Source organism: Phoxinus phoxinus (assembly GCF_949152265.1).
Source record: "Phoxinus phoxinus genome assembly, chromosome: 4".
Lineage (NCBI taxonomy): Eukaryota > Metazoa > Chordata > Actinopteri > Cypriniformes > Leuciscidae > Phoxinus > Phoxinus phoxinus.
In genome coordinates, this window is record NC_136879.1 from 31,588,392 (window position 1) to 31,603,540 (window position 15,149).

Sequence of the window (15,149 nt, forward strand, 5' to 3'; positions counted from 1 at the left end):
AATTAAAGGTCCCCTTTTATGCTATTTTAATTCCTAATTTAGTTTTTTGGTCTCTTACAATAGATTTACATCCATTTTTGGTCGTTTTTTGGATATTTTTTTCATAATATACACTGCACATCACCTCATTTCTCAAAGAGGTTTGAAACGGTTTGTTTGAAGAATCAGTCTCACTAATCCCATTCTTTCCGAGAGCCTACTCTGCTCTGATTGGTCGGACGGTCCAGTCTGTTGTAGGGGTGTGCGATATTACGATTTTTGATCGTGGACGATTAAAATGTCTCCACGATCTGCTTTTGAAGAAATATCGTAGGATCGTGCATTTTATCAGTTTGCATTTCTGGCGCCTCCGTCTCAACATACTGTACAGCGCGACGTATATCCACATGAAATGCAGAGGAACGGGACACTGTAGTTCATAAAAATGTATTATTTGCATGTGCTTTAAAGCCTTGCCGGTTAAACATGTCATTCGCTGCTGATGCGCTGTTCTAACTGAGCGCAAACACCCGATGCGCGCACATGCACTAAAAGCCTGTCTAACTGACAGCGTCTGATTACTGGACTAAGTTATCTTTCTAGTCTTATTGTGCTAATACTGTCAAATAAACACAAGGTTTACATAAACAAAGTTGGTTATGTCTAAAGTGAAAGAACAATAGAAAAAATTAAGAAAAAATCTGCTTGTCAAATGCGTGTAGACTCGTTGTGCGCAGATCTTAAAGTGACAGTAGCCCTAATAGTAAACATGCTGCCGCTTGTCCTTAAAGGGATAGTTACCCAAAAATAAAAATTCTGTCATTATTTACTCACTCTCTAATGTTGTTCCAAACCTGTATTAATTTATTTCTTGTGCTGAACACAAAATAAGATATTTTGAGGAGTGTGGCTAACCGGGCGGTTGCTGGTCCCCATTGACTACCATAGTGGGAAAAAAACTATTATGGAAGTCACTGGGGTACATCAACTGTTTGGTTACCCACATTCCTCCAAATAACTTTTATTTTCAACAGAAGAGGGAGACTTATTCGGGTTTAAAGCGGCTTGAGAGAATTTAAATTTTTGGGAGAACTATCCCTGTTAATAAAACAACAAAATACAAAGAGCATCTCACTCACTCTTGACTGAGAACTTTAATAGTAGCTTTAATAAGAATCAATGTAAAATGTATACAGTGAAGTCGATATTGTGTTTTATTTTCATATTTGTTAATTTAATTACTTTCTTCAATGCTGTTAAATACACCTGTAGCTGAAAAAATAAAGCACTGTTTATTTAATTTGTATATTAAGTTGTGTATGTGTATCTTTGTTCTTAATTTTTAATAACAAAGACAATGACAAATATTTTTTTATCTTCGCCACTTTGGCCTAAATGTCTGCCATTCTTTTTTATTTTATATTTTGTTACCTAAGGCTTTGTTTTTAAAATAGGGACATTAGTTTGGCTGTGATGCTCAGTCACTTGCAAAATAGTAAAACCAACATGAAAAGGAATCGTGATAAAATCGTGAATCGTGATTTTCCTGAAAAAAATCGTGATATGATATTTTTGCCATATCGCCCACCCCTAGTCTGTTGTGATTTGTGTACCGCTTAGTGCATGTCAGACACGAAACACCTATTACCATATCTGATTTTTCTTAAGTGTTTGATACACAGTGACATGAACAGTAACGATGGCGTTGATGTTTCCGTATCAATTCCAGCGTGAGTCCTCATCCTTTTGAAGTGCATGCAAAGTGGATTTGCAGCGCTGAAAACACCATCTTCTCAACATGCTGGCAACAGACCATATGGTATTATACAAATTTGTTGCATTGTTACGTACTGTAGCAGTATGTAGTAGGAAGTACTAGACTGGAATTGCTGACGACTTTGTTATGCTTTTTTTTTATCTTTAAAACTTTTCAGACTTTTACATTCACAAACTGCTATATTGCACACTGCATTAAAGGTAATATTCGGAAAAAGCGCAATAGGGGCACTTCCAGCAGTTTTGCTGGAAAAAAAAGACCTTATTTTTTAACACTGAATCAAGATATTTCCTGTGCATGTACGAAACTTCCTGTTCAGTAGCATTTCTCATTATTTTTTAAAACACTTTTGCTTCTTTATATTTTTGTGTAAACTGATAAATTTCTTATCAGGATTCTTTGAATAAAAATTTATTTGAAATTTAAATCTTATGTAACATTTTTAATGCCTTTACTGAACTTTTGATCAATTTAATGTGTCCTGGCCGAACTGAATGGAACATTTGAACAGTAATGTATTTATGATTTTTTTTTTTTTTAAGATATACCCATTCACATTCTTGTCCTTCGGATGAGACGTTAAACCGAGGTCCTGACTCTCGGTGGTCATTAAAAATCCCAGGGTGTCCTTCGAAAAAGAGTAGGGGTGTAACCCCCTCATCCTGGCCAAATTTGCCCCTTGGCCTCTGTCCATCATGGCCTCCTAATATCATATACTGATTAGCTTCATCCCTGTCTCCTCTCCACCAGTAAGCCGGTGTGTAGTGGGCGTTCTGGCGCAATATGGCTGCCGTCGCATCATCCAGGTGGATACTGCACATTGGTGGTGGTTGAGGAGATTCCCCCTTCCATGTAAAGCTCTTTGAGTACCCAGAAAAGCACTTTATAAATGTAACAAATTATTATTATTATTATTATTACATGAGAGCCGTAAGTGACATCTGGTACACCCTCTCACGACCACACAAATACATTGGCCTAATTTCTTCTAAGAACTCATCATGATAACAGTTGTATTTATTCTTTATTGTATTGTGTTTACGGCAGCATATGTGGTGTGTAAAAAATGGTCTGTTAGTTTTATACTTTGGTTTGTTTGTATAACTGCAAAGCACTGTGACAATATTATGCTTCCCTCTGGGTGTCCTAACCTGTCCTTTCAGCAGCAGAGTCATAAACATGTCAAGCATTTAATAAGATTAATTTATCTTCTAAGCTCATTCTTATGGTTTATCATCAACAGGCAGCATGTGTCTGAGCTAAGCAAAAGATTTATCATCCTTGCATTAATGTGTTTCTCAACGCCTGTAAAAGCCCCTTCACCTGATTTGCATCTGTTTTCAATGCAGTCAACTTTGACCCTGCTTGGCGCTGACCTTTCAAATGATTACTGTCTAGACAACTTCTATTGTGTATGTTGAGAAGTGCATTGCAACACTGACACAAGTCATGAAGCAGCAATGTTGTCCTTGAGCAAGGCATTTTAGCACAGGTTTCTCTGGGGGAAATGTCCCTTAGCAATTCAATTCCTTTCTAATCTAAAGTTGGATTGGAGATTTACTCTTAGATAGACTTTACTAGTTTTATTTCTAAACTGAGCTAATGACCATTTAAATGAGTCACTTTAAACTTTAGGTCTCTTAATACAGTCTTAAAATGATCCACATGATCAGGTCAGACTAATGGTTTCGGTCAATGACGCATATGATGATATGGATTCATAGTGACTCATCATCTACCATAAGTCAACCATCCCAGTTCTCCAGACAAGTGAGATGTCCTTGTGTTATACACAGATCAGAATAGATGAGCCACCATACCAAACAGATAGGTGAATAAAAACTTAAATATATACTTATATACTACTACTACTACTATATACTACTACTACTACTACTACTAATAATAATAATAATACAATAATACATAATATTTATTTCAAATATCCTGAAAAAAATGTATCATGGTTTCCACTCCGTACACAAAATATTAAGCAGCATAATTGGTTTCAACATTGATAATAAGAAGAAATATTTCTTGACCACCAAATCATCATATTAAAATGATTTCTGAAGGATCATGTGACACTGAAGACTGGAGTAATGATGCTGAAAATTCAGGAATAAATTACATATTAAAATAGAAAACAATTATTTTAAATTGGAGAATATTACTGTTTTACTGGAATTTTGATGAAATAAATGTAGCCTTTGTTGAGCCTTCTTTCAAAAACATTAAAAAAAATCTCATTGACAGCAAACTTTTGAATTGTTGTGTAAACTTTCAAACTTGCTAGCTTGAGTGGCTGTATTTTGCATACTTATGTGTTTCACAGATTTAAAATTCCAAACTTTTGCTTAAATTTGATGTAATGTGGACTGTGGTATGTTCTCTAAACTCCCATCCCAGGAGGGTATTCTAGCAATGGCACTAAATGAAGGCCTGATGGTCTGCTGTGGCGAGAGAGCTTTCAGATTTGGATGTGACAATATTTTGAAGGTTTTCCAGCTCTCCACTGGAGCGCATGACGAAACACTCCATGTTTCTGTTTTCTAGCTTAAAGTTCCTTTGCTCTTGCTCGGCAACTGTATGAAACACCTGAGCCTCAGCACGGGGTCTACTCTATCCCACAGCTGTACGGGGCAGCCCTGGGGGATTTCGGCACAGCACAGACCTCTCGCATTCATCCCAGCTCCCAATGGCCCTCTTATTTGTCTAGGTTGGATCAACCATTTTAGTTCTAATTTTTAAGCCTTATCTCAGACATGCACTTGTATTAAAACTGCACCATCCATTTTAATGTTTTTTTGTGTGTAACTTATAACATGAGCTATGTTTGAAATCACCCTATACTATCCCCTATATTACTCCACTAATTTAGTCCACTTGAAGAAGTGAATGAAAACAAGTGAGTGAATTTAGACACTGAGTGCGACGGAAGGACTGTCGCTTTTGCATAGTTTGTGCTTGCTGTTTAATAATCATTTGAAACTTAGCAAACTAGCAGCTCCAGTAGTAATGAAAAAAAATATTTTCAAATCTCTCAAGGAAACTAGCATGTATAAACCTTAATTTAATAATCAGTTAAAAAAGGAATTTTTACCTGTATGATGTTACGCTGTACCTGGTTTGGAAAATGGACGGATGGAAAATTGCCTTTTGCAATGAGGATTCTGCTAATATCAAGAGGGGGTTATAGGAAAAACTATAGCCTCCCAGTACCTTCGGTGGCTCAGGTATTTGAAAAAGTAAAAAAGTTTACCCAAGACAGCATCAAAGCAAAAGGCATTACCCAAAAATGTAAGGAATTTATCGCACTAAACTACGATAGTGTGCGATATCACGATTTTTGATCATGGACAATTAAAATGTCTCCACGATCTGCTTTTGAAGAAATATTGTAGTATCTCAACATACTGTACAATCATGCGACGTACATTCACATCACGTTAAAGCAGAGGTAGAGTTACACTGACAGACGCTCGCCGACCATCGGCTTGGTGTGTCACGGCTAGGGCTGCACGATATGAGGAAAAGCTGCGATGTGCGATAACATTGTTTAATATTGCGATGACGATATGACTTGCGATAAATGTGATTGTTAATACTGTTCCCATGTCTTAGTGCTTTAATAGGTTCTTTGCGTGATAGGTCAAACGTTTATTACCTGCCTGGCAGGGGCGATTCTAGGATTTTTTCAACTGGGGGGCACAAGAGGGGCCACAATTATTACAGAGGGGCCATTCTTATGTTGTGTATTTATGTAGAACTGTAGATATCCAAATCATTTCAAGTTCAGTAAGCTTTAAAATCAGCAATAAACAGTGATACCCTATTATCTTTTAATAGCAGTTATTCACTGCTCTAAATCAAAACAATAAAATACAATTTATATTAACTTTTCACTTTACAAAAGTGAAAGAAAAACTGTAATAAATAAAATAATCCGATGTATTAGTGTGCAACTCACAAATAATAATAGCCTTATTTATATAAATGCATAATTATATGAATCATTCATATAATAAACACAATTAATGAATTCATATAACTGTAATAAAATTTTATATAATAAATCTTTTTTTCCCACATCCTATTCAATTAGCATATCAGCAGTTGCAGTAAATTTGCATTGATGAATAGACCAAATCTACTTATGTCGAGGAAGGCTAGTCTTGAGCATATTGATTGTAAAATATCATATATCAATAGGCTACTTTGTTAGATAGCTACTTTTTCAAAAAGGTAGCTTTAGTTTAACGTAAAATATGTGAATTCTAGAAACAGTTTAGAATGGCTTAATTAATCCAGTGTTATTTTAGTATTAATTATTTATTTAGCTATTTAACCCTTATGTGCTGTTGGGGCTGTTTTCAGCCACGAACATAACGAAAGGATGATAATTTGAACAATGCACAAGGGTTAATCATGCAATTTTATTTATTTATGATTTTTTTTTTTGAGAATGTTTCTGGATGTCATCAAAGGACGTTTTGTCACTTCTGTGAAAACACAGTACACACTTACACACCAAATTTGAGACTCATTTCATTAACTTTGTTTCGCCTGATTGTGCCACACAGCATAGCAAAACAAAACTACAATATCTTGTTGTACAACAAGAAAAGTAAACATCAAGATATAGAAATTACATACAACTCTATTTTAGCCTCACAACTGTAATACTGACCAAACAAATAAACAAAAACAACAACAACAAAAGCACTGTCCTACAGACTAAATACAGTGGATGTAGTTCATGTATAATGTGGCTTATAATAGGTTTATGTTTCTGGTGTTTACCCAACAAACAATATTCGTAGATTCTCCTCTAACGTTACCCATGTTGTTCCGCGTCATGACTCATGCGGTCACCCGCGGTTACGAGTCATCCAAAAATATTTTTAATGATATTCGGGTCGCGGTCGGTCGGGTCGTTTGAAATAAAGATGCCAATTAAACATTTGTCATTTATATAGTAGGCCTAGACACAATGTTCTATGAAATACATAGGTCTACTGCACTTTATTGGCTGAATGCGCGAGGATGACGCACAAGCTCAGTCTGCAGAGATGAAAGAGGGAAATCCTTATTTACCTTTTGAATGTTGAGCGCGTTATTAACTTTTGAATAAAAGCTGACGCGGGACAAAATGCCCGATTTCCCAACACGTTGAACTGAGCAATGCCATTGTGCCATTTTAGGCTACTTTTAAACGCATATAGCTCAGTAATGTCAGTTTATTATGTAGGCTATTTGCTGAGAGGGGGGCGGGGGGATTTTTGTTGGGAAAGTCCGGGGAGAGACGCACACGTCGATTAGACTGGATAAACACATGCAGCATCTTAATTGTTAATACAATGAAACGAAATAAATGAATAAATCAAGCCTTTATTACAAAACACTAGGCTAGCCTATATCATACAGCATTCAGAAAAATGCGCACCCCTAGTTCCTCCGTCTATGGCCTAATGACGCTACGATGAGCATTTACTAGATACTTTTAAAAAACGCGAGTCAGGAAGCGGGTCGGGTACAATATTTTCTTTCTTTTTTTTGCGGTCCGAGTTGCGGGCGGGTTAGTTGAAAACGTCGGTCGGGTGCGGGTTGTTTATACATTGACCCGCGCATCACTGGTGGGGGCACACTGGGGGGCCAATCAGTTTTCAGGAGGGGCCAGTGCCCCCATGGCCCCTCCCCTGTCTACGCCACTGCTGCCTGGTTCAGAATACACGATTTTAGCGCGATTTTGGCACGATCCGTTTGACATATGGGTGTCATGGAGATTCGTAACAACGACAACGGGCGTCGGGACGCAAGATTCGATCGTTTCATCTCGTATAGTGTGTCATAGTGGGCGACAACCGACGTCGCGTCTGCGATGCTTCACGACAGAAAGACTATAGCATGTTTAATACGGTCCTCCACGACGGGTTGAATATGTGAGCGAGGCGAGACGTGAGTGAGTGCAACACTGGTGTGTGCGCCAGTGAGCGTGTGTGTGTGTGTGCGTGCGTGCGTGAGTGAGTGAGCGAGGGACAGTAGCCGTTTCTCAATGTCAAGGAAGGATCCTCGGAAGCCGGAATTTCGAGGATGCTACGTCATCGACATCCGTCAAAGGACTGTTCCAATGTCGAGGATCCTCAGAATTTCAACCAAGGGCGGAGTCCTTCGTTCGGAAAATATCCCATATACAGGAAAGTGTGCATATGTGTAGACTTCACGCTCTTCGCGCTATCAAATCGCCCACAATCCTATGCGCGCAGCTTTGCTATCTTGTTTAAAAAAAAATACAAAATGTCGGATGTTAGCGGAGTCGGAGCAATAACGGGGCAATATGCTTTTAAATGCAAGTAGGCTATATTTACGTTACCATACATTTGTTATAACCGTCATATAAGTAAAGTTTAACGTTTAAATGCCAGTACAAATTACTACCGTATTGATATTACAAATTATACAAATTACGTTATGGCTAACCTGTCATTTTAACAATTGTTAGCTTGTTTGCCGTCACCGGCATTTCACATATTTTACCATTGCATGTGTTTTAACAGCTAGAATGTTGCTATGGACGCAGTTCTGTTCACTCAGGCAATACAATCATTTTTAAATCAATAAACTCCTTTTGAAATCAATATTTTGTCTCAAATTATTGATTTATTATTATTGATTTATTTTGTTAGGTAGGCAGCCATGTAATAAGCGGGATAATGTATAGCGAGCCAGTTTTTACAGCGAATACAACCCTTTTAGGTTTATTCAAGACCCCTCCGCTTCGCGTTAGAGTTCGCGGGGTTTCACTAACGGACGCAAGCGTGCACTTGCTAGAATGTTCCATTTACGTGTTCTCTCGAATCCTAAAGAGGATCCTCGCCTAGCCTCTGAAGGAAATGACTTGGAAGGACGCGTCCTGCCAAGGAAGTATCCTTGACATTGAGAAACACCTAGTGAGTGTGTGTGTTTGTGTGTCTGTGCGTGCGAGTGAATGTTTGCGAGTGAATGTGTGTGTGACGGCACGCGATGACTGGTCGGAAAGCAACGTGCTGTCTGACATGTTTCTTGTCCACGACAAGATTTTAGGAGTCAAAAACGTGTAAGTTAGTGCTAATCTGAACCAGGCATTATTCATCGTGTCAGGCTGTCTGGTGCGATGTGTTCATCGCGGGAGTTCATATCGCGATGACGATGAAAATTCGATGTATCGTTCAGCCCTAGTCACGGCCCTTACACTACTGTTCAAAAGTTTGGGGTCAGTCAGACTTTTATTCAGCAAGGACATTCATTTGATCAAAAATGAGAGTAAGGACAAAATGGATCATAGTTTCCACATTTATAATAATAATACATGTTTCTTGAGCTACAAATCAATATATTAAAATGATTTTTGAAGGATCATGTGACACTGAAGACTGGAGTAATGTTGCTGAAACTTCAGCTTTGACATCATAGGAATAAATAACATTTTAAAATATATTCAAATAGACAAGATATATTAGATATATTTAATTGTAATAATATTTCGCAATATTACTATTTTTACTGTAGTTTTGATCAAATTAACTCAGCCCTGGTGAGCATAAGAGACTTCTTTCTAAAACATAAAAAATCTTAGCAGTGTATACTGTATATATTTTCTGTACATATTTTGGAACAGCCTAATTAACCTCCCAATGATGTCAGCTCTGAGGTTGCCATAGCAGCTGTCTGATCTCCCTGGAAATGATACATCCAAGAGATGAAAAGACAGTGCATCCTTTCCCCTCGCTGACATCTAAATATTTATCCCACAGCCCTTGGCTAGAGAGTCTGATTTAAGGTCTCAGTGATTTAGTCTAGATTTCATTTTTGTTCTTTTTATAATCCAGACAGCCCACTCTGAAGCTGAGCTTCTCAGACCTGCGTATGATTAGATGATGGACATCTGATAAGTGTGTGCAGATGGAGGGTGTCTGATAAAGCCAATTTCATTACTGGACACAATCAGATCCCAGTATATCATCTCACACTAGTTTCAGTATTTCCTGATAAGAATTCTTATCCATATTTTAAGTTTTTCCCCTTCTCATTTTTACGAAGATCCTGCAGGATGTCAGCTGTGGTTCTTTGATCTGTGTCTGAACCTACGCCATGACTGACTAGACTTCCTCTGAATCAAAGCTTTCGGGCTTGTTTAAACAAAAAGATAAATGTGAAGCAAACAAACCAAGAATCTGTAAGTACTGTGAGCACACTTTGATAAAACGTTCTCTGCAGTCTTTTACAGAAGGAACGAATGAACTGCTTTCCATCCATGCTTATCTTCAGGACCCGAGGCAACGTGCGGCACCATCTCTCCTGATAGCCTTTTATGGCCATTAAAATTCCTCCGACTCTCGGTGAATCACATCCCATCCGCAGAGTCCGTAATGAACTTCTCTCCTGACTTTCCTTCACGAGAACCCGATAAGCATGATTTTGATGTTGTACGTCAGATGTGCCGCTAGACTGCGAGAGTAATTCTTCTGCTTGAGCTTGCGCTCTATACATAATTCAAGCCCGATCCATCTGCCTGTTGCATGGATTAATATTTTCTGCACAGATTTGTAGGAGGAGATTGTGTCCATATGCCGGAGGCTACGGAGAGAGTAGCTTTGTGGAACGGCATCATTTTCTTCCTGTGGACCTGAGTGGCAGAGATGGAGAGCACTTCAGGCCCGTCACATTCAGGCTGATTGATGCTCTCCACACTCTAGGCAGCACTCTTTAGATTTATAGCGCTCTCCCAGACCAACACAGCAATCAAAACAAAGCATGTGCACCAATTCAAGAGCAGTCAGACATGTAAACAAATATAATGATCTTGGTTGCGGCTCAGATTATTCAAAACCAGTTGGAATGTCCCCTAAAGGTGTTTATTGAAAATCCATATATCTGTCTGTCTGCACCACAGTCTACACGTGTTTTTATGATCAGTTATTGATTGAACTTGTAGAGTCTATTAACTCTCAATATATATAGAGGTATTGTTTCTGTTTTTTCAGTTTCTCTGAAAGGCCAGCTGCCAGCTTGGGTCATGATGACTGAGAGCAAAAAAGAGTCACATTGATTTAAGAGCACATTTATGGCCGATAAGTTTTTCTCAAGCCCCGCAGTCATTCTATTTTAGCATCTCCCATAATGTCATGTCACAATATATGGCCTCCATTGTCCAATTTATTATTTTTTAAGATTAATATTTGTTATTATAGGGGTGTATGTGTGCAAAAAGAGAGAGGAAGAGTGAATTGCTGAGAGGAGGAAAGGTAAAAGGCTTTGTTCAAAACTAATGAGCTGACTACCTAGACAGGATTTTCATCATCATCATCGGCACACCGCTGACCTGAAGCCGGTTCCAAAAGATAGGAACTTTCTAATATCCTTCATTTTGGTCAAGTTCGGCAGCATGACATTCATCTTTTATGGACAAGGCAATCCCAGAATTCATTGGGACTGACGACAGTTGAGAGATGATATAAATATACGTATATGTCAGAAATATATATATAAAAAATAAAAATAAAGTATACTTTATTTAGCAAGGACACATTTAACTGATCGAAAATGACAGTAAAGACATTCATAATGTTACAAAAGATTTCTATTTCAAATAAATACTTCAATACTTTCAACATTCTATTTATCAAAGAATCCTGAAAAAAAGTTTCACGATTTTAACAGAAATATTAAGCAACACAACTGTTTTCAACATTGATAATAATAATAATAAATGTTTTTTGAGCATCAAAGCATATTTGAAGGATCATGTGCGTCTGAAGACTGGAGTAATAATGCTAAAAATTCAGCTTTGCCATGTAAAATATATTATTGTAATATTTCACAGTGTTGCCGTTTTTACTGTATTTTTGATCAAATAAATTCAGCCTTGGTGAGCATAAGAGACTTCTTTGAAAATTATTTAAAAAGCAACTTGTTAACACTTATTAACACAAAGTGTAAATTATAAAGTGCATGCTTTTTTTTATTTTATTAGTATATCACATTGTTAACTTAGCAACATGCCCATTCCCTTTGCATGAGACGCATTGATTTAGGTGCATGCAGAGTTGTTGCCTATGTAAAGTGTTCAGAATTCCGTAAGTCCCTTAAAGGGTTAGTTCACCCAAAAATCAAGCGTAGCATTAGTTCTGGCAGGTCACGTTAGTCAAGCTCGCATCAGCTGACTCTCATCTGATCCACATCTACCTATAGGAATACGACGCCTATCACTGTGTACATATATAAGCTCCTTCAGTATTATCAGCAGCTATCGCGTTTCTAAGGAGCGAATTACCCTCCTCCATCCCCAGCTCCTCCTCTCGCCAAGTCAGGATTTGGCACTCTGATTCCCATCGAATCAGAATAAATTTTTGAATGATGTTGTACTTTAAAATCTTGAATTAAATATATTTGCATACATAAAGGCCTTCTGAAGCAATGCGATGCGTTTTTGTAAGGAAAATATACATATTTATAACTCTGGGAATGGCCGAACACGAGTCAAGTTTTGGTGGAAGAGTGACCTCTGACCCGGCGCATGACGTATTGGCAAACGCATATGGCAGTAAAATAATGCCAAATGTTTTTGAAACAAAAAAGTGTGTTGAATTCCACTAATTGAAAAAAATATGCATCACATTTACCGTGCTTGCATTTTAATGCATTGGATTTTTAGGGGTTGGATTTTTGTGACACATTTTCATTAATAAAAATTCAATAATCCAAATTCACCTTTAAGATTTCACTTCCAAAATATTCATTCTGTTTAAAAATACAACCTATAATATTCGACAGGCAATTTTCTGTCCATTTTATTTCGCTTTACAAATTCAGATTATAACATTATTCCCCAATGCTGACTTGCATATCATTCGTTACATCTGAGGTTGACATATATTTCTCTCGGTTGTTTAGTTTCCTTAACTTTATATCACGGCACTGTGCTGCATTACTGGGGGTTCCCTCGAAACGTCATACTCCAGGATTCTCCCGCCGTCGGGACGCTTAATGTAACTTAATGGACTTATACAGTGACATAAAAGACCAAACTCGCACCTTATCAGGAATGTAGGCTATAGGCTACAGGCAAGCAGATGGATTAAATTATGGAGTAAATTAAGGGATAATTAAAATTTTGGGGTAAACTAACCCCTTAAAAAGATTCCATTGTGGTTAGAGCGCTGCCTATGTACAGTAGGTTGTAGAGATATGTCCGGACCATTGCAAAAATCTACAGGGCCTGGATGAGTCCAACCTAAAAGATCTTGGTAGGCCCTGGACAATGTTTCTGATTGTCCTCCCCTGACGACGGCCTGTTTGTGTCCATGTATGCATGAAGAATTGATCTAAACTTAAAAGAAGGCCCTTTGATGTGAGAACACACAGAAAATTGCTTAAAAAAGCACTAAAGATTAAACTGATGTAACCGTATTTAAAGGAACCTTCACCAAATGTTTGTTATTCAAAAGAGAGCATTTATATTTGAGCCCTTGGAGACTTCACTCAGTGTCACCGTATACTGCAGACTTCGCTCTCAGCACTCAAGGTAAACTCTCTGATAATTAAACCCAGCGTTCCCCTAACAATGGATTTTAAAATCAAATGGGAAGGGTTAGTCGTACTCATCAGACCTGAGCTGCATCGCTCATACCTCAGTAAAGTGCTTTCTAATGTGCAGCTGCCCAAGATTAGCAGGTATTTTAAGGCTGGCTCAGATCGCTCATGCTAAAGCTTTATCAGACAACCCTTGTGAGCCGGAGACAAGCAAAAGAGGAGATTATATTAGAAGACAATGGGTCTCTGTTTAACGGGAGTAAGCTCCTATCAACACCCGGCTAAAGGGTTTTTTCTTTTCAGGAAGGACGTTTGATAAAGGCTTCTTGCCTGTTTTTGAGCACCTGGGATGTACCGGGAAATGTCAGTTTGTGCTTTTAGATAGGCCTACAATTGACAATGAACCTTTAGATGAAGTTAGTTACTTGTAGCCTATTTGTTGCCTAGAAAGGCTCTTACTTGTAACATCGTCCTTATTTACTTACCCTTTTGTTATTCCAAATTTTGTATGCTATTATTTTCTGTGAAACACAAAAAGGAGAATTTAGAAGAATCATTGCGCCACTTTTTTTGTTTTACCTTTAACCACATCTATTCAAAATATATTGAAGTCATGATAGCTTAGTGTGAGGAACAGATTCATTCAGTTGTTATACTTGCTCTCCTTCCACATGAACTCTGGTGCGGTTCAAATTATATATAAATGCAACACGGACCAAAGACATGTAAACGAACCAAAAACGGGACATGATGTCACAAGTTGTGACCCTAAAAAGGACAGAATGCTTGTTTTTTCTCGTCATAGTCATGATGTTGCCATCACAGTTCGGTACAGGCATCAGAACCGCGTCAACTCGCAGCAGATCTTCCTTTGTGTGTGACGGAGGGATTCCTGTCGTTGTTTTTTGACTCCTTTACACATTTTAAAAGCTCTTCACGAGTTCTCAGCTGGTCAAAATACCAGCATATGTAATTGTTGTTGTTTTTTGTGATCCGGACCAAACGAACTAAGCAAACCGAACTACAAGTGTGAACACACACTTAAACTCACTGACTCTGTGATCTGGTCACAATAGTTCTTGAGTTAACAGCTTAGTGGAATAGGAAGATTGTCAGAGAATAGTGACTTTTTGATTTATTTTATAATGTATATTAATTTATAAACAAAATTATATTCTTATTGATCATATACAATTCATTTTATTTATATAAACTATTTTATATTTATATAATATATAGAATTTTGTTTTTGTCTTTTGATACAAATTCTAAGTACACTACATTTCAATTTGCTTTGTTGTCTGATCTGGATTTCTGATTCCTTTGAATGCACACAAGACTCAGTGGTTAAATCTGTTTATCTTAACTCATCCATCATCTTTACTTTGTTGCATCCATCAGTATGTGCTGCCCTCATTAGGTGGCCTTCTGTAACGGCAATAGTCTATACTAGTGATCTCTTTTTCCATTCATTAGTTTGATTTTTAAATGTAGGGGGTGATATTTTCCACACATTTCCAAAAGTTGTCCCTCATCCATTGCTTTTGTGCAGCTTCACCTGTCTTCACCTTCTTAACGTATACTGTGTAATACTACTGCACTTTGTTAGACTTGTGTGAATATCAATCCCAGAGATCAATGTCAGTGTTGTTGTCAATCAATAGTGCAAACAATTAAGCTATAGCTTGTTTACTTATACCAGGATGAAGATCTAAACTTTTACACATGTTCACCTGGTCTGTGAATATACATGCACCATGTATTTGTGTGTGCAGTGTGTCCACATGGTAGTCCTCGAATCAAGGTGTCCGTGTCAGGCTGC

General features: G+C 37.7%; 1 protein-coding gene across 2 annotated transcripts in view; it reads left to right on the forward strand.

Moving 5' to 3' along the window:
- esamb (endothelial cell adhesion molecule b) overlaps positions 1–15,149 on the forward strand; it is a 42,003-nt gene that overhangs the window by 14,285 nt on the left and 12,569 nt on the right. The gene's annotated exons all lie outside the window — the stretch shown is intronic.